The following is a 22,701-nucleotide window of genomic DNA, read 5'->3' on the forward strand; positions in this document are numbered from 1 at the left end:
ATATACTTTTCCGATGTACAGGCAACGTGGGAGGACTATGGCTCACCAAGTTCGCAGACGACTGCAAACTGCATAATCAACTCTCCAGCTGACACAAACATCCTTCAAAAGGTCTCACAGAGACAGATAACTGGTGCCAGGGCCATGGTTTAAAGCTAAATGCCAAAAATGTACAGTCATACCCTTTGGCAAAACAATGTGCCCACAAATTACCACATAGGCGGAAACCCATTAAGTACAGAGAAAGTTATTAGGGACCTGGGGACCCAAGTTGATAGCAATCTCTCCTTTGAAAACCACATTGCCAAAGTGGTTAGAAAGACCTTCTACATAGCCCACCTCATCACAAAAGTTTCACATCTAGATCAAGAGAGGTAATCGTTTATTCATCCCTCATCAGGCCCATCATAGAATACAATGCCCCTTTTGGGATGTACCTTACCCGACACCTGCAGCAATTAGAAAGACCCCAAAAGTATCTCACCAAGAGGATCAAGGGTCTCAAACAGATGCCATATGCTGCTCGGTTAAAAACTCCAGCTCTACTCAGTTGCATACCGCCTACTGAGGCGATCTATGCCTGACATACAAAGCTATGTCAAATCCAGAATTAATGGACATGCTCCACCTCAGTAAATCTAAATCCCTTAGAGCCACACACTCGAGGGACTTGAACCTCAGCACAGAAATAAATAGAACTTGCTGGAGGGACAGGTTCATAACCCAGAGGCTCCCTTCGCTCTGGAATAGAATTCCAGTTCATGTGAGGCAGAGCACCTCACTGAATCTCTTCAAGAAGAATCTCGATAAGTGGATGGGGGATCGTAGGTTTGTCCCAGGGATTACTCCCGTGTCACTATTAGACAGAGGCACAGTAAACTAAACCTTAAAAAGGGCACAGTATACTCAATTCAAGGGGTGGCGTAAGCCATACAGAATCGGGCTAGGCTTATAATTGCCCCAGGGCAGATAGCCTAGTATGAACCTATGAACCTATGAACCTATTATCCCTTTCAGTAAGAGTGATGTTCCTGCTAACTGCCACATCAATAACAACACCCTAAGTGCGCACTCAGTGGTGAGAAACCTGGGCACACAGGTTGACAGCAACCTTACCTTTGATCACCATGTCTCTACAGTGGTCAAAAGGGCATTCTATATTGTTCATCTCATAGGTAAGGGCATTGCCTCCAGAAAAAAAGATGATATAGCCTCCCTGTACTCTTCCCTCATCAGGCCAATAATTGTGTACAATGCCCCTTTTGGTATGTACCTCTCCAAGTACCTGCAGCAATTGGAAAGACCACAAAGGTTCCTCACAAGAAAATTCAAGATCTTCAGCATCTGTCCTATGTAGATCATCTGAAATCACTGTCACTTTATTCTGTTTCATACATACTACTCACTCAGAGGCAATCTCTGCCTTGCATATAAGGCAATCTCTGACACTGCTTTATTGGAAATGCTGCATATCCGCAAGCCAAATGGTACATGGGCTTACTCATTCTAAAGACCTTAACCTGGTATGTGACATTAATAGAATCTGTTGGAGGGACAGATTTGTCTCCCGGAGGTTACTACATCTTTGGAATAGACTCCCACTTCATGTCAAACAGAGCACTTCATTGGTTCTCTTCAAACACAATCTGGATGATTGGATGTGTAACCATAAATTCACCCCAGGAGTTCCACCTGTGTCCCTCTTGGACAGGGGCAAAAGGTGCTGATCATGGAAATAAGGGTAGAACATTTTGAGGCTTGTAAGGGCCCTAAGACCATTAGTCTAGTGTCTTCCTATGATCCTATGAGTTCAGAGCTGCAGGCATGTGAAGGAAAATACACAGGGAGATAAAGTGAAGGGTAGGTTATGCGCAAAGATAAATAAGCAGAAATGCTGAGGGTTTGAATGTCAGGAAATAAAGGAAGAAGTTCTGTTTTCAGCAAAGGAAATGTAAGTATCAGGAACTTTTTGGGAAATATAATGGAGAAAAGGCAGATTAGTATGATGTGCTGGGTCTACTTCATTTGATCGAAAGACCATTTGACCTAAACCCATTTGATCGAAATTTCATTTGATCGAAAACCAGTATTCAAGGCAAATAACAGGGATTTGTCCCCCTCCCCAATGTCGTGCGACCCTGGAGTTGGTATATATAGTTATGGGGGGGTGGGGGGTGCAGCCCCCCACCTATTTTCATTTAAAATCTGTACTTTGTATGTTATTTTCTTCTTTTAAAGGAAACTAGGTGGGGGGATTTGCCCCCCCCACATCCCCCCAATGTGGGGGACTGTGCCCCCCACACACACCCTAATTATATATACCAACTCCAGGGGTCACACGACATTGGGGAGGGGGAAAACCCAGTTTTATGCCTTGAATACTGGTTTTCGATCAAATGAAATTTCGATCAAATGGGTTTAGGTCAAATGATCTTTCGATCAAATGAAGTAGACTTCATGTGCTATATAAAATGAAAAATACAGTAAATTTAGAGCACAAGTGCATGTCAAGATTTCAGAAGTTTTATAACAATACCAACAGGCAAAGGACATATTAAACATGAGTCTGTTTACTACCAGAGTGGCATGAGAAAGAGATGATAGTACAGTTTACAGTAATCATGGGAATAATGAATGATCCTAACAAGGATAGACACGTTGAGCAGAAATTAAATTAAGATGGAAATGGAGGATTATTCAGATGGTGCTCCTTTGCCTATTTCTTTTTGAAAAGATTGATTTTAGCTGATAATGATTTAGATGAGTTATTGAAATATATATAAAAATGTCAGAGATCATTGGAGAGGGAGAGTGAAAACACAGTGAGGGAAACAAGAGACTGGAAATTAGGAAGATTTTTTGGACAAAGCATAAAGGCATTACATTTTATTCAGACAGAAGCCCAAGTTTCAGTTAAGTGTGTACCAAAAACTTTGGCAGGATAGATATATTTTGAATTTATTATACCTCAGATGATGTTAGTCTCATTAGTAACCCAGGTGCTGAAGAAATCCATTAGGGACAGATTGAAGCGAGCAGTCTCTTCCACGTAACCCTTCCCCCAGGGGATGGGGTTAGCAGGGTCCCACCACAACAGCTCCATTTGTGAGAATGGCCAATATTGCAATTTCTGAACAGTTTTTGAACTCAGTGAGGAGCAGGGAAAGAAGTGCTGGGTACGTACTGGGACAAGCAGAGTAGGAACTGCACTCAGACCTCTCAACTGTCCAGAATTGCGCAGAATGTCCAGACTGGTGCCTCAAATATTTGGTCTGTTTCTCACAAAATATGTGGCTTACTAGTAAATCACTGAGACTTGAAGTCACTAAATAATTATAGACATTTGACATTTTAGACATTAATATCCTTCAGATATGCATGCCGATACAAAATCTGTTGTTATAGCAATTTTCTAAGTCTATACAAGAAATATTTGAAATCTGTCTCTGATTTTAGGTCTTTGTTCTTCCAATTTCTTTTGGCTTTGTACTGGATTATTACAATAAGAGATTGAGAGGAAAGACTGCACCATGCTTCAATGATGAGGCATAAGGAGCACACAAAAACTGTCATAACCCCACTAATTATGGCCACCATCCTTTGCTCTCTTCCCCCATGATGTCCAAGACGTCAGTGTCAGGAGGAATTAATTGGCCTATAGGTGATGGGGACTTGATAGGACTAAAATATATTTAGATCATTTTGGATGGAAATTTCTGGTGTGAGATGAAATACTTTGGAGAAAACAAAATATGACAGTATGTTTACCAGACAAAAGAAAATAGAACAAGAGAGTAGTTAATGGGTTATCTCTTGGAAATCATTGTACATTAATTGCCAGTAAAATAAAAACATAAATAAGCAAAAGAATAAATGAGTTTGTTTAGTAAAAGGTTGAAATGATGAGGAATCCTAAGTGCTTGTATTTCTTGTCTCGTTAGTGCTGGGCTCCAAGGCGTAGAGGCATACATAAAGCCCTGGCTATGACCCAGATGACTAAAGATCATACCTCTCAACTGTACAGATTTTTGCAATGTCAAGATTTTTGCCTCAGAGTTTTGTTCTGTTTTTCATAAAATTGTGGTTTTCTGGCAAATTACGGGCAAATCATTAAAGACTGAAGTTAGAAAATAATGGCAGACATTTGAGTTTCAGACTTCATACCCTTCAGAAAATTCATACTAATGCAAAACCTATTATTCTGGCAACCTTCTAAGTTTGTAAGAGCAATATTTAAAAATTGTCCCTATTTTTTTTGGCCTTTGTTCCACTTTTATTTATGTCTTTGTCCAGATTTCTTGCTCAAAGAGGTTGAGAGGTATGCCAGGGATTAGTGTCTCAAGCACTGAAGGATCCACATGAATGAATGTGGAAGTCAACGGCTGATGTTACATCACCCATCATAGGTGGGTGATCTGGTTTGGCCTTCTGCATTGTTTGCAACTACTAGGTTCATAACATGCAGCATGTGGATCATGGATATGACTTTGACTCTGTCAAGTTGCAGTAATCACAGAGCATTTGTGGAAATATGTATGGCAACAGAGGAAGACATGGCCTATCCTTCTGTATGAGCATGCATGTTTGCTTTGAGGAAGGGGTAAGGGCCATCGCATCAAAAACTACAATAGCTGTCTAGATGAGAGCCTTCTGTTTGCAGATCTTGCTCCATGAGGGGAACATATGGACTGAGTGATTACTGGAAAGCTGATGACTGGAAGGCAGTGAAGAGAAAAATAATACAACAAAAGTCTTATTGGAAACGTACATAGCCCTTGTCAAAAGTATAATTCTGTTTTTTTGCTTCCAGTAAAAATGCAGTAAAAATGTTGCCCTGCATATGCTACCAAATCATTGTTTTGGACAACTTTGGCTCCACTTTAGTCCTCAGCATTACTTGGGGAAAAATAAGTGTCATTCTACTTTACTAGACTCTGAACCTGCTACAACTTGAGCTCATCCTCAAGTTGCAGAGGCTGTCCTCTAAAATATGAAAAAGTATCAGTGAGCAGAGTATAGAGAAGAGAACCTGATGAAATGCAATGCAAACCAAAAAAAGCACCAGGCTCATGTAACGTAGTATTTGGGACTCCAAAGTTTAATGGTTCCAAAACTGTTAAAAGAACTGGTAAAAAACAGTGGTCAAAACACTGCACATCACAAAATGTTTACACTAACGTAAATATAGTACTCCAGAAATGTAGAGGAAGTGGCAAAGACCGCTAAACTATCACAGCACGTTGATTGGACTACAGACTACCTGAGAGAATGCATAATATGGAAAAAAAAGTATATGTACAAAGGCTTCAAGTATTATAACTTTGAATGCGTAGGACAATAGAAGTATACAGACAGGTTGGAAATGTTCATATGCAAGACAGAACAATGTACCAGTGTGAACTACAATGTTTAGCTTCTGCAAGGACAGAGACCCAAGAAGAAATAATTTTATGCTGGATGATGATAGGAATTGCACTGGAGGAACTCATCTAATTCTGAAGGACTTGTCCAGTGTCTGTAGCTAGATCAATGCATCAATTTATGACTTACCGATTTGATTTATTGTTGAATATAGAGGTGAATACCAATTTGATTCATTGTCGAATATAGAAGTGAATTTTGTAACCTTTGAAGAAGCCACCTGAAAGCATTTGTAAAGCTACAATTATTACTTATAAGGAAAGTTATGAGGATGGAAAGCTTGAACTCTTCAGAAAGGCTTCAGAAATTGCCATCTGTTTAAAGACTCTGCATGGAGCACACCAGAAAGCTAATACTAGTCTGTAAGGTATGTAGTAAAAAGGCAACATTTCCATGATGCTCAGAGCTGTGAATCAGTGGCAATGAGGAAACTCCTCATTACTGACTAATTTGCATGTATATGAATCATTGTTAACTACTCCAGGCTCAGATCTGCACTTCCTTTGGTAGTTATCACTGGCAGTCAACACATCATGTTAGCACAGGCAACCCCACCCATTCACTTCCCCACACACAAGCACACTATAGAATATGCTCTCACACACATAAACACAAACCCTTGCACACACACACACACACACACACACACACACACACGCACACACACACGCACACACGCACACACACACACACACACACACACACACACACACACACACACACACACACACACACACACACACACAATGTTCCCCATACCTGTCCATGAGCTAATAGAATGTCTTGAAGTCTCCTTTTTTCCAGCCCTTGTAAATCACTGATGATTACAACCAGTTATTAAACCAAGACAGTAACATTTCACACATCATATCCTTCAGTAAATGTATACTAGTGCAAAAGGTGTCATTCTATTGATTGAGTTAAACTCCGTCCCTGATTGTGTGTCTTTGTTTCAACTTTCTATTTGGCTTTGTCTAGATAATATTGCATGGCAAGGTTCAGAGGTATGGTTTATGTTTCCCGTCCCTAGCCCTTGTAATTTACAAACTGTTGAAGGTAAAAACTAATACCTGAGATCCTCACTATATGTGAAAAAAATCCTTCCTGCACTAACAGCACAGAAGGTTAATGCTGAGGTTTCCTGCGTCAAGGATGCAGGGATTGAAGCTTCCCGCCTTTGTAATTTTTTACACCTCATTAATTATTTACAGTCCATCCCTGGTGTCATGTAGTGATGCAGAGGACTACTATCCTCTGTGGGAGATGGGAGTGTATGCTGTTACAGTCCTTTTCAGTGCCTTTAAGGCAATCGTTTATATATACCCTGGTCTCTTGTGGTTCCCAGTTCCACATTTTTTTGTTGTTGTTGTTGCTGTTGTTGTTATTGTTAAGGCATGGTAAAGCAGAGTTGTCCCTGCCTTCTAGAATTACCCCCTAACCCTAAATGCACTCGAGGTGCAAGATCAATAGCGGTCTCCCTGTAGACTAGTGCCCCCCATCCCTATTATATTTAAGCGCCATTACGGCATAAAATCAGTGGAGTTCTCTCTGGTGTAAAGTGATTTCCCTGACTCATGTCATATATAACTGCCCTTAAGGCACAATTTTAAAGCACTATCCTTAGTGTTTGTGTTCCCCCGACTCTAAGTGCTGTTCATGCATGAGATGTAAGAGTACTCCCTGGAGGCTAGTGGTCCTTTCTGTCCCACAGAGTTCACTCTCCTGGCTAGCCGTCCCCCATGCATGTCTTTAGAGTTCCCCTTGGTAGCTAGTCAAACCCAACCCATTATTTGAGGCTTTGCTCATTAGTCAAGAGATGTGTGGAGGTATGACAGCCACCCAAACCAGCCCACCCACATACACGCATGCACACATGCACACTTGCATATTCATGCATTCATCCAAACACACACATACGCACACACACACACACACACACACACACACACACACACACACACACACACACACACACACACATACACACACACACACATTTCGAAATATACACATATATACATAAACACATACAGCCACCCATACTATCCATCACAAATGCTCATGTACACCCCCCCTTAAAACTGCCTGTCTACTAAATCCACCAGTATTCATCTTTGTTATTATGCTTGAACATGGCCTTTTGGCCATGTTCAGTACCTTGAGAGGCAAGGAGTGGCAGTGCTAATTTAGACAGTGGAGTGATTCTGTGAACTGCTCATTTGTGACAATGCCTTACTGCAAGCAATTCCAGGGCATAGCATATGGCTAATTAACATATGCCTCTCCCCTGGACTGCCTCATTAGTATGTAGAATGATCACAGAGACAGTCCACTGTGGTGTTGCATGTCTTCTTGCAAAAGCACTGTAGAAGGGCTGTCTCTGAATGTGGGAATGTTACAGCAATAACCTTTCTGAATCAGTCTACTTATACTGAATATAAAAAATTCAAAAATGTGACAAGATACATTGCACACAACCTTCCAAGTTTATGTAATAAGCTTCTCCTTAGATTTGAAGATACAAGACATTCATGTTGTTCAAAATTGCAGCTGATGTGTATTTCACATGTAGAAAATATGAGCTCAACCAACATCTGGGGGCTATGAGGATATCAAAGGCACTGGTTCAGTGACATTCTGCTACTGGGGAGTGTACCATAACCTCTCCCACTCTATGGCAGCTTTGCAAGCTCTTCAACTGCTGCCTACAGAAGTTACATGAGCACTTCAGTTCATGAGCATCTTCCAGATCAGACAGTGTACAGCTTGCAGCTTTCTTCCTCCCAGGATGAGTAAGACTGTGTCATTTGGCTCCTCCTCCCTGGACCCCCCAAGACCCACTCGTCTAGTTGAACATTTATCTGGGATGCAGTAGCAGCGTTTTCCCTCTGTGCCATGGGGCTAGATGTTACATTTTAGGCTTGTAGTCTCTCTCAATGTAGAGTATAAATCACTTTATTCTCATCCTCTGGGATGCTTCCATCATGTTTAGTCCTTAACATAGTAAGATTTCCAGAATACACACAAAACTGTAGCTAAAACATGGATGACTATCTAGAAAGATTGATAATAACATTTATATCTTGTTGGTGTTTATTTTTCCGTTCCACCTCACAAATAATTTCTTTGTGTTACATCAACAAGGTTACCAATGTTTCACTAACCTTGTTTTAGTTTAATAGATATGTTTTGTTTTAAATCAGATTTTGTATTTTCAACATCTTTCATTTTGCACTCCATATATTGACAATATACTCTTAATATACTCAAGTAGTAAAGAGTTTTTTCAAGATCTGTTTGGCTTTGATTAACGGCAGTATCGATATGTTATAGTTTACAGCTAAATATTCAGGTAATAGAGCACAACATTTGGACCTTGATATATATTTTGATGTCAAGAGGTAAATACTTTATAAAATTATTGGAATGCCATCTTTGTTAGCAATTGCTTGTATGCTAACAATAACCATTCAAAATATAGTCAATCTTTTTTAAGGGACACACAATCTGTTTGTCTTGGTTGGTTTCCTCAGAAGATGTGTTTGATATAACAACCTGTTTGTTTAGGTTGGTTTTATCAGAATATGTGCTTGATATAGAATTGGATAAGCTAAAACAGTTATTTATGGCAAACAAATAAAGAAAAACATTTAGCTTAGACATTTTCAGTAGCATTAGGTCAAATTGGTCCATCATGTATCCATACACTTTATCTGGAACTGTTGGTGTGTTTCAGAATGTGATTCCAAACAAAGATTCTTGTTATGTACAATCCTTTGTTATGATGTATAAAGTAGATGCGCATGACATTAAGAGCATTGTGTTAGATAACTAGAAAATACTGCAAGGCTGTCCAGATCTGTTTAGAGAGTTTGAGGACAGGCCACTGTTTAATAGGCAGAACGTTAAATGAAAGTAGATGTTTGGCAATGATTTTCTTTTATCTGTGCCACGATGCTCACCTCTGGTTAGTCAGTAATGGTCACTAATAGTATACCAACTTATTAATCAGACTTCTGTTCTGTACAAAATAACAGCTCAGTATAAACAATGTTAACAGCTGTATTTTCACGGCTACACTGACACTAGGCACTGAATGCATTATGGGATACATGCATTCTTAAAATAGCTTTACTATACCACAGTTTTAAAGTGGCAATGACTATAGTACATATTTACTATACTGCTCTGCTTTAATTATCATCACATCTTCTTCCACTAAGAAAAGAGAAACCAACCTCTCTTTACAATAATGATGTATAGATAAGATCATAACCGATGCACACAAAACACTCTGAGCTGACTTTTTAAGTGCATACATTCAATATTTGTGAATGTGATTACTTATGAATATTTCAAAGCAACTTCAGAGAAACAGTATAAAGAATTTAACAAGAAAATGTGTACAGTCACTTATCTGACCATATGACTCTAATCAAAGTTTCAGTCACAAATCAGTATTTTGACTTTGCTCCCACTACATGTCACTGGACCAACACAAGAACTGGAACTGGATCTGGAAACTGTGGAGGGAAAACTATTAGACCAACAAGTATGAAGAACATTATTATTTTTAGACCTATTTTGCAAAATAGTTTAAACAGGGTCAGGAACAGTCCCACTGGATTAGATAACACTTCTGTCATCACAGATTGTAGATTTCAAACTTCTACCCTTGGTCTCAGATATTAGGCTGTGGCAACACTTTTGAGATTACTTGGCTCAAAAACTTAGGTTTTGTTTTTGAAACATTGCTTTCAGGTTGAAGCTCAGCAGAAACATCTTGAATATGCCCTAGATTTCATCTCACATTGGCAGCATCTTCTGTCTGTATCATGTAGGACTTCATTTTTAGTTGTCAGTCCTACAATACCTGTTATGTCTCACTTTTTCTCTATCTCCATTTTAGGCATACTTGTTGGCCCTGTTGAAGGATATGTAATGGTTGTACAGAATAGCACTTGTCATAGACGTTTTTGCACATAGCTTCAGCTCATAGTTCATTTTGTTTAACTGAATCATATGAAATAATCTTAGGCCCAAGCTGTGACTCCTGATTTGTGTTCTAGGCATTAGGTTTTAAGAGCTTAATCTTGTAGCAGTATGTGGTGTGGATTCAAAGTTTTATAAGTAGTTACTAGACATGTAGTCCAGGAGGCCATTAAAGAGCCCTGCCCAAATTCCCAATAGCTCCAAAGCACTATCTGGTTAAGTGACAAGGTCCTTTATGTGCCAAGAGGACTGATCTTGGTTTATAACTGATTCTAGGCTATATGCCTTCTGTTAATGTCAGTGTGTGTCAGATTTATAGAAAGGTCATTTTTTATCAATAATTAGTTGTGCCTTGTGGTTCTGCTACATTTCTGCTCTCTTTCCCATAAATGGCACGTCAGGTTTTAGATAACACTAGGAATATACAGCAAAATACAAGTTGAAAGTGTTTTGCAGAAGGAATTATACTGGTAAATCCATCAGAACACAGCTGTAAGGAATACAAGTTGCAGTCTGTTTATTCTGCATTTCTTCAACTGGTAAGACCTTGTACTGTTTACTGTAGAAAACTACTATTTTTTGGTATTTCCAGCAGCTTTGATATAGTTAGATACCTTTTTATTTGTACTTATTTATTATCCATGTTAGTTCCCTAGGCATAGTTGTCTGTTCAGCATCAATCCTGTAGCACTGTCTATGCAGCAGTCTTGTTTAAAGTCATGTATTTGCCAGGAAATAAGGAATCAAACTCAGGACTACAGTAAAAATCCATTAGTACATTATATCTTAGTTATTTATATTACAATTGTCAGAAACTGCTTATAACAATACAGTGTGGAGGTGGGAACACAAAACATCAAACCTTTCAGTGTACTATTTTAACTATTGGAATGTACTTCCAAACCCACATCTTTTAGATCCTATTATAAGTAAATGGGGGTTTTACAGTCTGTTTCTACTGGAATTTGAATCTTGGAGAGAAAAGGAAAGGAAAGCAAACAAAAGGAAAATAAATGTGGATTGTTTAAATGAAGTAGAACGTAAGTATACACATGCCAGTAGAACATAAATATGTCCTGTGCCATGCCCCACACAGGACACCAAAGGGTTTATAATCACTTGCACACTGTTGTAGAAAAAAGTGAGATTATAAAATGAAGAGGAGGAAATACCAAGGAAAATCAATACACAGAGGCTATAAACTGAAAGACAGGCTCTGATTATAAATAAAAGAGAAGGTACAATAATGCCAGCATAGTAAGGAAAGTGAAGGGATATTCCTGAAACAATGATAGCAGAGTGGAGGCGTGTGTGGGAGGAAGCTTATATATGCGGAAGTAAAATGGAGGCTTATACATGCTGATGTACAAGGTAAATGTTGCCAGACATGGAAGAGAAAGATTAAAGCAAAGAAAGAAGTTTTTTTTCAGAAATATAGTGTGGGTATGGTTGATAAGACTGTTCTTGTTAACACTCGCTGCTAAGTGGTAAGGAAGATAATTGGAAAAGTAGCTAAATGCAAGGCTCCTGTGAAGAATGCCATACTTAAGGAGATAAAACCCAGCAAGCAGACGGATAGGTCACTGCATTAATTGACTTACAGCCATCAAGTGTTTGCAGTACTGTTGTAATGCTGTTTTACCTGCTGACAGTAAGGTCAGCATTAACGGCATAAGCTGTGGGAGAAGATATCACAAAAGCAGGTGGCTGATAAGGGCTGTCAGTTTCTCTCTATGTTACAAAAATCTGCAGTTCTCTCTGCTTTCTTTGAAGTTCACAAGGAAATCCTAGTTTGGAGTAGTTGTGTTCCATTAAAAAAATGTCCTGATATTTTTGCAGAAGAATATATTTTCTAATTACCTATAAAGTTTGCAGAAAATAACTGGGCTGAAGTGGATTTATTATATAAATAACTGATACAGCCAGAATTTGTCAGCACAGTCTTAAATTTAATAACAAGAAAAGCAAGTAACTGCTCTGGACAAGGTAGTATAAAGCTTTGTAAAAAAATAATTTTACAGGCTTTTTGATGTGATAAATTTACCACTGGCATCATTTTTCTTTTTCTAGGATTTCCCTGTGTCGCTTCATACACTTTTGAACTTCCTCTTAATAATGACATGCTATGTTTCCTACCTGCCTACTGCATGACATTACCACTGTTCTATAAAAATGCATCATATATTATTCCAGGTTTACTGCAGGTGCTCACATACTAGTAGCCAATAACAAAATTGTTCACTTCCACTTGCCTGTAATAGCAAGTGTTCTAACTCCCAATAACTGAATCACCTCTAACTACATAGCCTCTCCAATGCCCGAATCTATAAAACTCTATAGCCCTACCACAGTTCTAATGCAAACTCTAAAATTCACATCCAGTTCTCAATCTGAGTCCTCACTCCCTTAACCTAAACCTTCACTCCCTTCCCTAACCCTAAATTCCCTGATTGTCCTCATAACCTAAATCTCCAACCTCCTCTCTAAACCTATATTTCCTGATCACTTCCTAATCCTAAACCTCCGCTCCTACTCCATAACCCTAAAACTAGTGTCTCACTCCATAACCCTAAAATCCCCCCCCCCCACCCACACACACACACACACTTGTCATGCCTACCTCACTCAATCCTGAATATGTTTATGGAAGGTTGTCAGTTGATTTCCCAAACTGAAGTTTAATTTTTAGCATGAGTGGCAGCCTATATGAATTACAAGATGCATGCATCCCTGGCTTTGAGACAGTGTTTTTTTGAGTCCTTGCTGTAGACCCTATCATCCCACAATCCATTCTAAATGTATGAGGTAAATAGATTTAGATTAGTTTTGTTTTGGTTAAGCTGTCTTCTATGTGGAGTCCGCTCATCCTACCTTTCTCCATATAGATTTTTGCTGGATATTCCACTTTTTTCTCACATTCCAAAGATGAGCTCCAGGAGATCTGCAGATCTGGAACATTGACAACAGATGCATGTGCCATGTGAAAGTGACTATCTATGCCCTGCAGAAGTCTGATACCTTGTCTAAATTAGTTTCTTTGTTTTGGCAGTTAATTGCGGAATAGACATATGTCTCTGAACTGGATAAAGTCATTAAAAGGAGCATGAATAAATGATGTTTAAGTCTCACATGTGAATAATATGAATGCCAGTGTCAATGGAACAACAGATAGAATATTTGCTTTTGGTGTAGAAGGTTGTGGGTTCTATTCCCTTAGCAGGTAGATGGATTGCTGACACTGCAGTGCAACATTAAGGAGGTGCTGAACTCCTCAGTCTCTTATCATTCAAATAAGCTGTTAAACCAAGGTCCCATTTACTAGAGTAGCTGGTACTTCAAGTGAGTATAAAAGATCCTTCAGCATCTCTCAAAAAAGTGGACATACCTTTCAATCTCTATCTCTAAGTGCAGGAAATCTTGACAAAGCCAAAAATAATAGGGAACAAGGGCCCAAAATCAGGGACAGATTTAAAATATCATTCTTATAATCATATCAATTTGTTAAAACAGTGAGTTTCATGTTAGCATGCATTTTCTGAGCTTCCTTGTGTCTGGCTTGGGCACCTGTGACTACAAGACCTTGGGTTGCTTCTAAGCCCATCTGTGGACCTACAAAGCTGATATAAGTATTTATTTATTTATTTTAGCACTTGCTGTAACTATCATAGTGCTATTTAGCATTTCCTTGCTGCTTTTATTGATTTAGTTGAAATTTTCACTGTTTTCAGCCTTCACTTTTTAACGTAACCCCATTTCTTTGTTACTGTACTGCTCGTAGGTTGTTTTAACAGTATTCTGATATTTCCTAACCTCCTCTGATACTGCAAAGGCTGTTCTGAGTTTGCCAAAGTTATATTGAGTTTTCCAAAATATTTCTAAGTTATGCAAAGTTTTTCAGTGTTTGTAAGAGTTCTTCTATGTTTCTTTACTTTTTTCTGTAATTGTGAATATTTCTCAGGGTTTGCAAACTTATTTCCAAGGATTCCTAATACTGTAGGAGTTCTGCTTTTTGTTGTAAAGCATCTATTACTGCACTTGAGCTCAAAAACAGTTTGTTTTCCATTAAGAGGGTTTTATTCTGCACTCTAGTGGGACTGAGGTCTAATTCAACACATGTGAGTTGGGAACTGCTGGCAGAAGGCTTATTGTGTGTTTATATGGTTGGCCTGAGGGCTCAACTGTGTAAATGTCTTACATTCGGCTGGATTTCTCTATTTGGGAACATTTCTCGAGGTTTGTGAACTTATTTCCAAGGATCCCTGATGCTACAGGAGTTCTGAATTTTGCTGTAAAGTGTTTGTTATTGCACTTGATCTCAAAACCAATTTGTTTTACATTAAAAAGGTTTTTCTGAATTCTGGTGGGAGCAGAGTGCTGATCCATCCCATCCTAGTTGGTAACTGCTGGTGGAAGACTTATTGTGTGTTTATCCGATTGGCCTGAGGGCTTAATCATGTAAAAGTCTTTCATCCTGCTGGCTTAAAAGCTTTACATATTTGGGAAACAGTGTTCATTTATTCAGACCTTCCCTATGGGTGGCTTGGATGCAGTTGCCCATTATTTGTATATAAGCAAACCTCTCCACTTTAAAATCCTGTACAAGAAATGCTCTGCATGGTCTCCCAGTGCTCATGGCTGCTCAAAGTGCTACCAGTTTACACACACGGCAGCACTACTGCATGTCATCCTATAGTATACTACTAAACACTCTCACTTAGATCTTTAAGTGACTCTCTCTTACTCCTTCCCATCTACTAAGGATCTGGTATAATGGATAGGCTCTTCCCTGTCATCTCTGTTTCTGGCCTGGTGGACATGGTCATTCTGAGACAGTGTAGTAACTGCCTCATGTTTACTGACAACTTAATTTTAGAACAGACAAACACAGTGTGTGAGAGATGTAGATACACAATGTAATTGGAGACAAAGGTCTCACATATACACAAGAAAAATGCAAACCAGGTTGTCAGCTTTACACCGAAAATACTCAGTATCAACACTAAGAGGCAAACACATACATCCACATATGTGGAGGTACTCACTTGTAATCTACCCAAAGACCTCTCAAAAACATCTCTAAGTGTTCTTGTGCACACTCAAAAAAGTCAGCACCTCATACGACACATAGTTTTGCAAATCATAGTAGCCCAGCTTCCAAGGCAACACACCATACAGCCAAACATTGTAGTTATTGGGGATTCCATTGTAAGACATACGGATGTCCCTCTTACCAGGCTAAACAACAAGAAGATCAAGCTGTCTGTCTGGAGCCAGGATTCACCAGATCATGCATGCACTTGGGTCTTTAAATTACAAGTACCAATATTACACAGTCATAATCCATGTGGGTGTAAACGACCTAAGACATACCTCACTGGACTATATGAAGAGAGACATGATGGAGCATTCTGAATATGTGTCACAGGAGGGTATGAACATAGCCTAGAGTAACATTCTACCTTCACTAATTATGATAACAAAGTACCAACAAAAACTTATTGACTTCAGCAATTGGCTTAGTTTCTGGTGTTACAATGAGGGGATCCAATATCTTTAAACCTGGGGAGACATGATCGACAAACCAGAATGTTTTGCCAGAGATGGTTTGCACTTGTCACCACTTGGCTTCTGGATACTGGCAAAAACATTATCTATCCCTTTAGTACCTTTTTGTAGGCCATGCCAAGTTGTTAAACTCTCCAACATAAGAAGAATCACTCACGACTACCTAAAGGTACTGCTGCTCAATGCTAGGAGTTTAAATAAAAAAGTGCACTCCCTGGAAGCACTCCTCACCCTGGACAATGCAGATGTGCAGTCACAGAAACATTGTTCAGAACCATGGAAGCACCCCAGCTATCAAAGGCTACAATGCCTTTCATACATCTTGATCCACCTCAGTTCAGGACAAAACAAAAGGAGGAGGTAACTCAGTGTTCATAAAGGACAAATGCACTACTAGACTGGTCCAACAGTGTGACTCACTTGAGCTGCTCCATGCCCAACTAGCCATAGGTGCAACCTCTTATCATATTCTTGCTAGCTACAGTTCCCCTAACATGAGTCTGGAAAACCACACCTCCTACATAAATCTACAGGAATCTCATAACATTTAGTCTAATACCATACTTATGGGTGACTTCAACTACCCCTCTATAAACTGGGAGACTTATATGACCCATAATTCAGTTGCACAGAGGTTTTTGGACTTTGTCAATGCAAACATTCTGGAGCAAATAGTTAGCTCTCCAACTTGAGGTACAAGTATCCTAGACCTAGTTCTCATGAACATGGGGTGATGCTGCTTCCTCTCATGCATTAGCTCCTCCCTGGTAAGATCTGACCACAAAATGATCTCCTTTAGTATTAAAACTAATCTAGAAATCCTACCAAACTACAAACATGTTAAGAAATTTGCTAAGGTCAGTTATCTCAAACTAACTGGCAGCTTATTAAAGTTCCAAGCCCCTCCAAACTTGGATGACACTGCGGCCTACTCTGAGCTGTACACAAAAGCGCTGTACAAACACATTCATAGCTGAATAGAGAGGTCACTACTTGTCCAAGTCAAACCTATGCTTACTGTAAAAATAAACCACCCTGGTGGACCTCTAACATAAATAGGCTATTCAACAAAAGGAAAAAATCCTTTCCAAAGCCAAAAAGAACAGACAAAACAGTGCAAAAAGACAGTCACCAGTATAATCAAACAAATTAGAGAACTGGTCAAATCTACCAAAGCAAGCTATGAGGCAAACATAGCCTCCCAGTTAAAAGATAACCATAAGGATTTTTTTAATTATGTTCATAACCTCAGAGAAAATGCTCAGCATTGTGCTGAGTTAATCATGAACATCAAAACTTACACCCAGCCTGAAACTCTAGCAAACTTGCCGGCTGACAAATTCATTTCAAAGCCCCCATTCAGCTCCTACCACCTAATAGTCATTATGAGGGATACAGGTCCTTACTGCTATCACTAAAGCCAAAAATAGAGCCTCCATGGATTCCAATAACATTCCAGGATGCTTTTTTGACACAATCCACCACTAACCTTCAGTTTGTCTTTCATATAATACAGTGAGGTACATGATCTGATGGACCATGGCACCTGACAATCAGCTGTCTGTGACCTAGAAATGGTCTGAATGGAGTCTATGCTGCAAATCAGCAATTCTTAGCTTAGAAGGGTGTAGACTATCCTCCCCTGCCACAAGAGTCTACACCACAAACCTTCCTAAATGTAAAATAACTGGTTTGGAGGGCAAGTGCTTAAACCATAACAAAGAGAATTAGAATAACAGTGACAATAATCATTCAGCTAGAAATTCCCAGCTCAGAAGGACAGAGGCTACCCTATCCTCCGACAAGAGTGTAGACTACAAACCTTCTTAATATAAGGCAAGTGGCCTGAAGCTTAAGTGTTTAAACAAAAGTAATAAGCTTAGAATAACAGTTACAATTTAATGCGATACCAGACAGACAACAGTGACTTCTCTTTTAATCTACCCACAAACATCATGTCATGGTTAGTTAGAAAGCCCTGTGGTCTGTCTAGCTACTGCATGTGTCTGATGAGGTTCATGCAAAAGAGAGCATTGTACTGTATTACTGTCCTGAGGAGTTTGACTACAGTGCTGTCATACAATCCTGAGATCTGAATGTGATGGTATGTCTTATGATGTGCACCATATACACATGCTGGGAAGTGTTAAAGAGAATGGTTATAAAGTAATGACACACATTGCAATTCCTAACTTCACAATCCTTACAAGAGAATACACTAGAAAGTACTGTCATGATGATGATATCCACTGTATCATTTGGTAAGGCAAATATAACTGACAGATACAATTATCAGTTCAACAACACAAAAGCAGATACACTAGGCACTAATGTAGCTATGCACCTTGTGCATCAGACACAAAACTTTTGTATCTATGAATCCAAATGAGAGAAAACAGGGGTATGGCATAGTTATTATCACTTGCACAGGGTGTCGGGGGGTGGCAGGAGCCCTAGGCTGACACAAAAGGTTAGCAAGTGTGTGTGAGGGAGAAAGGGAAGCAGGCAGGCTGTGTGTTCGTCTGTAGGGGACCTCCATGTGAAAGTGGTGTGTGAAAGTCTGCATGAATACAGCCAAGTTCAGTGCTAGCTCTACATCTTATGTTGGACACATATATGCTGTGTATGGTAGAGGGGGCAGTTCATCATTGTCACCCCTGAGCACAAGACCTGGCTCTGCCAGGAGTTGGACTGACACCTTCGTGCCCAACGTCAGATGGAGTGCTGCTACCTGGGCATGACTGATGTCTGCTGGACAAGGTCCCTTCACGGGAATGCCCAGGACCACTACCCTCATACCCTGCCACAGCTGTTTGTGGATAGCACAATCACCAATGGACCAGCAGAAGTACTGCCACTACAGGAGCGTGATTAGGAACAGCCATGCTGGCTATCAGCAGATGCTGTGGCTGACCTACTCACATGAGGACACTATTCCTCTCTCAGCAGACATTCCATCACATGCACTGCTCGTTCCATGACAGACACCCCTCAGTCCACCACAGACACCCCTCATTCCAATGTGTCATTCATCTGATCCAGGGAATTGATGACACTGTGGAGGCAGTCACACATGTCAAGTTGTGCCACATCCACAACCCTGAACATTTGTCTGGAGTGCCTTTCTAAACATACCTGTGCCTCAAAGATGGTCCTAAACATATGTTGGGTGACATGGGAAGAAACATATGCAGTAGGTGGAGGAGGGACAGCATGCCCCCCTCTGAGAACCCATATAAACCCTCCTGCATGACACCTCACCAACACTTTAACTATGGCCAAATTCAACAGGCACTGAAGCTGCAGTAGCCACATTTCCTTGCTTAATGTCATCACTCTCCACCTGTCAAATATTTATGGGTTCAGTGGACTGGGTAGGCATAGGCTTACTGGCTGTGTCTGGGGAAAAAGTAGGGGGTGGCTGAATGTCAACCTCTGGGTCAGATTCAACCTCTGCACCTCCTGACTGTGCCTCACTTTTGCCACCAACATCATCAGTGTCTGATGACACACTGGCATCAGGTGGCACAGGGCCCACACTCTCACTGTTGTGATCATCTGTGATGAAAATGGAGAAACACAGGCATGCATTAATACCTACACTACTATGGTGCAATATATGCTAAACAACTAACAGTGCTGCCACTATTACAGAAAGTACAGAAATACACACAACAGGCCTAAAATGACACATTATATTTCTAGAAATTGATTTGTAGTACTGAAATTACTTGTTTTGACTTACCATCTGCAGGAGGCAGACATTGCTGGATTCTTGATGGTCCTGAAATAAGTTAAGCAAGAGATAAGGGCAATATCACCACATGTTTAACAGTAAGAAGGGAATGCTACATATAATCCTCTGAAGCTGCATGATGTATTACTTTTACAAGAATGTGGCTGACAATTCCAGTTTGGGATCATCAGTGTACCAATCTTCAACCCCCCCAAACAGACATGTGACACAAAAACAACTTTTATTTAAAATGTTTTACTATACAACAATATTCAACTGGTCATGTAACAAAGCCTATCTGGGCACTCTTCCTGTGACTGAGAAGGAGGGGCACCCACATCAATCACATCTCTTCTGTGAGTTGTCCTGTTGTAGAAGATTTGACAGGAAATCCTCATTAGGGTGTGAGAGCTGGTTCTGAAGCAGGCCTACCCCTGGTTACCCTCTGGTCATGGGCAAAAACAGCTGCACATCTTAGTGCAAATCTAAGCATGTCAGAGGCCCTGTGGCTCCCCTGCTCATAAATATAACCATAGCAACCTTCAGCATTTATGTTTGCAACAATCTGCTGCCATAGTCTCAGCCGCTCTGGCATATGGGGATGACCCCTTCCAAGAAGAAAAGCACCATGTTGATGGAGCAAATACACTATAATTGTGTTCTCTGCCTCACTGAAGGGGGGTCTGCACCTCAATGACATTTTTGGTCCTAAAAAAACAACAGAATGATAATACACACAACTATCACATAATTACAAAGTAACTGTTACCAGATAAAACAGTTAAGGTAGGCAATCTGTAGTACCCACAGGAAAACATAACACATATGACAGATGTGAAACACTAACAACAGGCAGGATAAAAAACAAGGAGAGTAGTAAGGGCAACATATACTTGTATGTTCCATAGCAGTAACTCAACTGTGCTCCCCCCAAAACAACAGTGCATTGTAGTCTGTGACATGACAGGAACATTTCTTTGCTTCCCACCCACTAAAAAACAGGCACATGAACCATTTTGCTAATAAAACACATTTGAAATGCTAAACATGCATTCAAATGACCTGTCCCTGAAACATTTGTACATATGTATCACACAGCTTACTATTTTCATGTGTTGTCAATCATTTGCACCTCAGAAATGGCTTAACAAACATGGCCATGCCATCAGTACACTTCTAACTAATGCATACAGTAGCAGTGTAAAAGGATTTGCTTCACATTATTCATTAATATATTCCATCATATGCATTATGTAGATAAAAAATGACAGGATACCTGCTGGAGTTCAATACTCCTCTGTAAAGATAGATTGAGAAATATTTTGCTTTGCTGAGCATGTAGCACATATCCTCACCATCAGTTTGGATAGCTAAACATTTGCCTTTTTATAATAGAGTAGATTATTAATGGACTGCATCTATCTAGATTGTGTTTCAGAGATGCTGATTACAGCATAAGCAGCTGAATTGCATGCTAATCCACCAATCTGATGGAGCTATTCAAGAGGTTATAAAGCAACCATTTAGACCCCATGCTGTTTTTTTGTGTATTTCAAAAGTAGTGGAGTACAGACACAGACAGTCTACACAGACAGAATGCTAGGAGCTTCTCCTATTTAAGTTAATTTGTATGTGCTACAGTCTGCAGGCAATGCTGCTGCTGCTGCCGGTAGGCCGAGGCTGAGACAGTGTAGAGTTTTCAGGCCACATTTAACATAGACATGGTAGAGTGCTATAGGGTGGACAAGAACACAATACAGGAACCCTGTGACCTCTGGCACCCTCAACTCAGAGCCATAGCATTTACCTCCTCATGTATTGGCTGTTTACTGCTTGCATCACACTTAGTCCTGAACTAACACTGCGGCAAGTGCTGCATTGACAAGATAAGTTCTGAACATGTACTGTATTGTGTAATAATATTATTGCATGTCCTTGTATTTCATCACTTGGCACAGTAAGCAACATTAATGTCACATGTGACAACAGAGAGTTATTTGACTTGTATGTGTCCATTAGCATGTAGTTGGACTCAGGCCTCAAAGATTCACACATTGATACATCCCCAAAGTATTGATGATCACTGCATGCCATCAGTTTAGTATCATACGTTTGAAATTGGAAATCATAATAGAGAAAAGTTCAAAAGTAATGAGACACATAGTAGTTTCTGGCTTCACCACATCACAAGATCAAACTGGTAGGGTGCAAAACAAGGAGAGTAACAAGAGCAACATAGCCTTGTTTGTGCCATAACAGTAGCTCAGCCTGGATCTACCTCCCTTGAAAAAACATTACACCCTTGCATGTTCCATGAGAGGAACCCACCTTTGAACAGCACCCCAAAAACAGCAATCTACACTTATCTGTGGCATCCGGCCTTCCATTAATTTGATGGCAGCTGCGTATCATAGTGTTCCCAGTGAATATCCTCACACATTTTAAGGTGAATGATATAGACTGGCTTACACACTGCATGTCTCTGAGTACTGGTCAGATAACTGATGAATAACCAAGAAACACAGAAAGGTACGACACAGTTGTATATTTGCAAGGAATAATCATAGCAGGTTGTGTGATCACAAAGTGCACTACATCCAAATATATTACATAGAATACATTTGCAAATAACAGGTCATGCCTTGATACCAGTGTACATCAGTGGTACTTGGCTGTATGAGGACTTACATCATGTATTTGCTGCAAAGCTGTTTGTGGGGCAAAGATGGATAACTCCCCTCTCTTGTTTTTGATGGTGCATTGCAGTGAGAGTTGGGATCCAGACCTATGTAGTTATACGTCACGTGCACTAAAAGTTTCTACTGTGTATGTCATAGATTGATTTTCTACATTTCAGCTAATTCTCCATGTTTTATAATTTCTTTATCTTTTTTAGAGAGGGCCACTCTTTGTGCAATGTACCACTTAGCACAAATGGCTTTGGTTATGCGCATCTCATTTGCTCATACAGAGGCAGTGTACAAACT

Source organism: Protopterus annectens, chromosome 2.part1 (genome assembly GCF_019279795.1).
Source record: "Protopterus annectens isolate FY-2018-M chromosome 2.part1, PAN1.0, whole genome shotgun sequence".
In the NCBI taxonomy this organism is placed as follows: Eukaryota; Metazoa; Chordata; order Ceratodontiformes; family Protopteridae; genus Protopterus; species Protopterus annectens.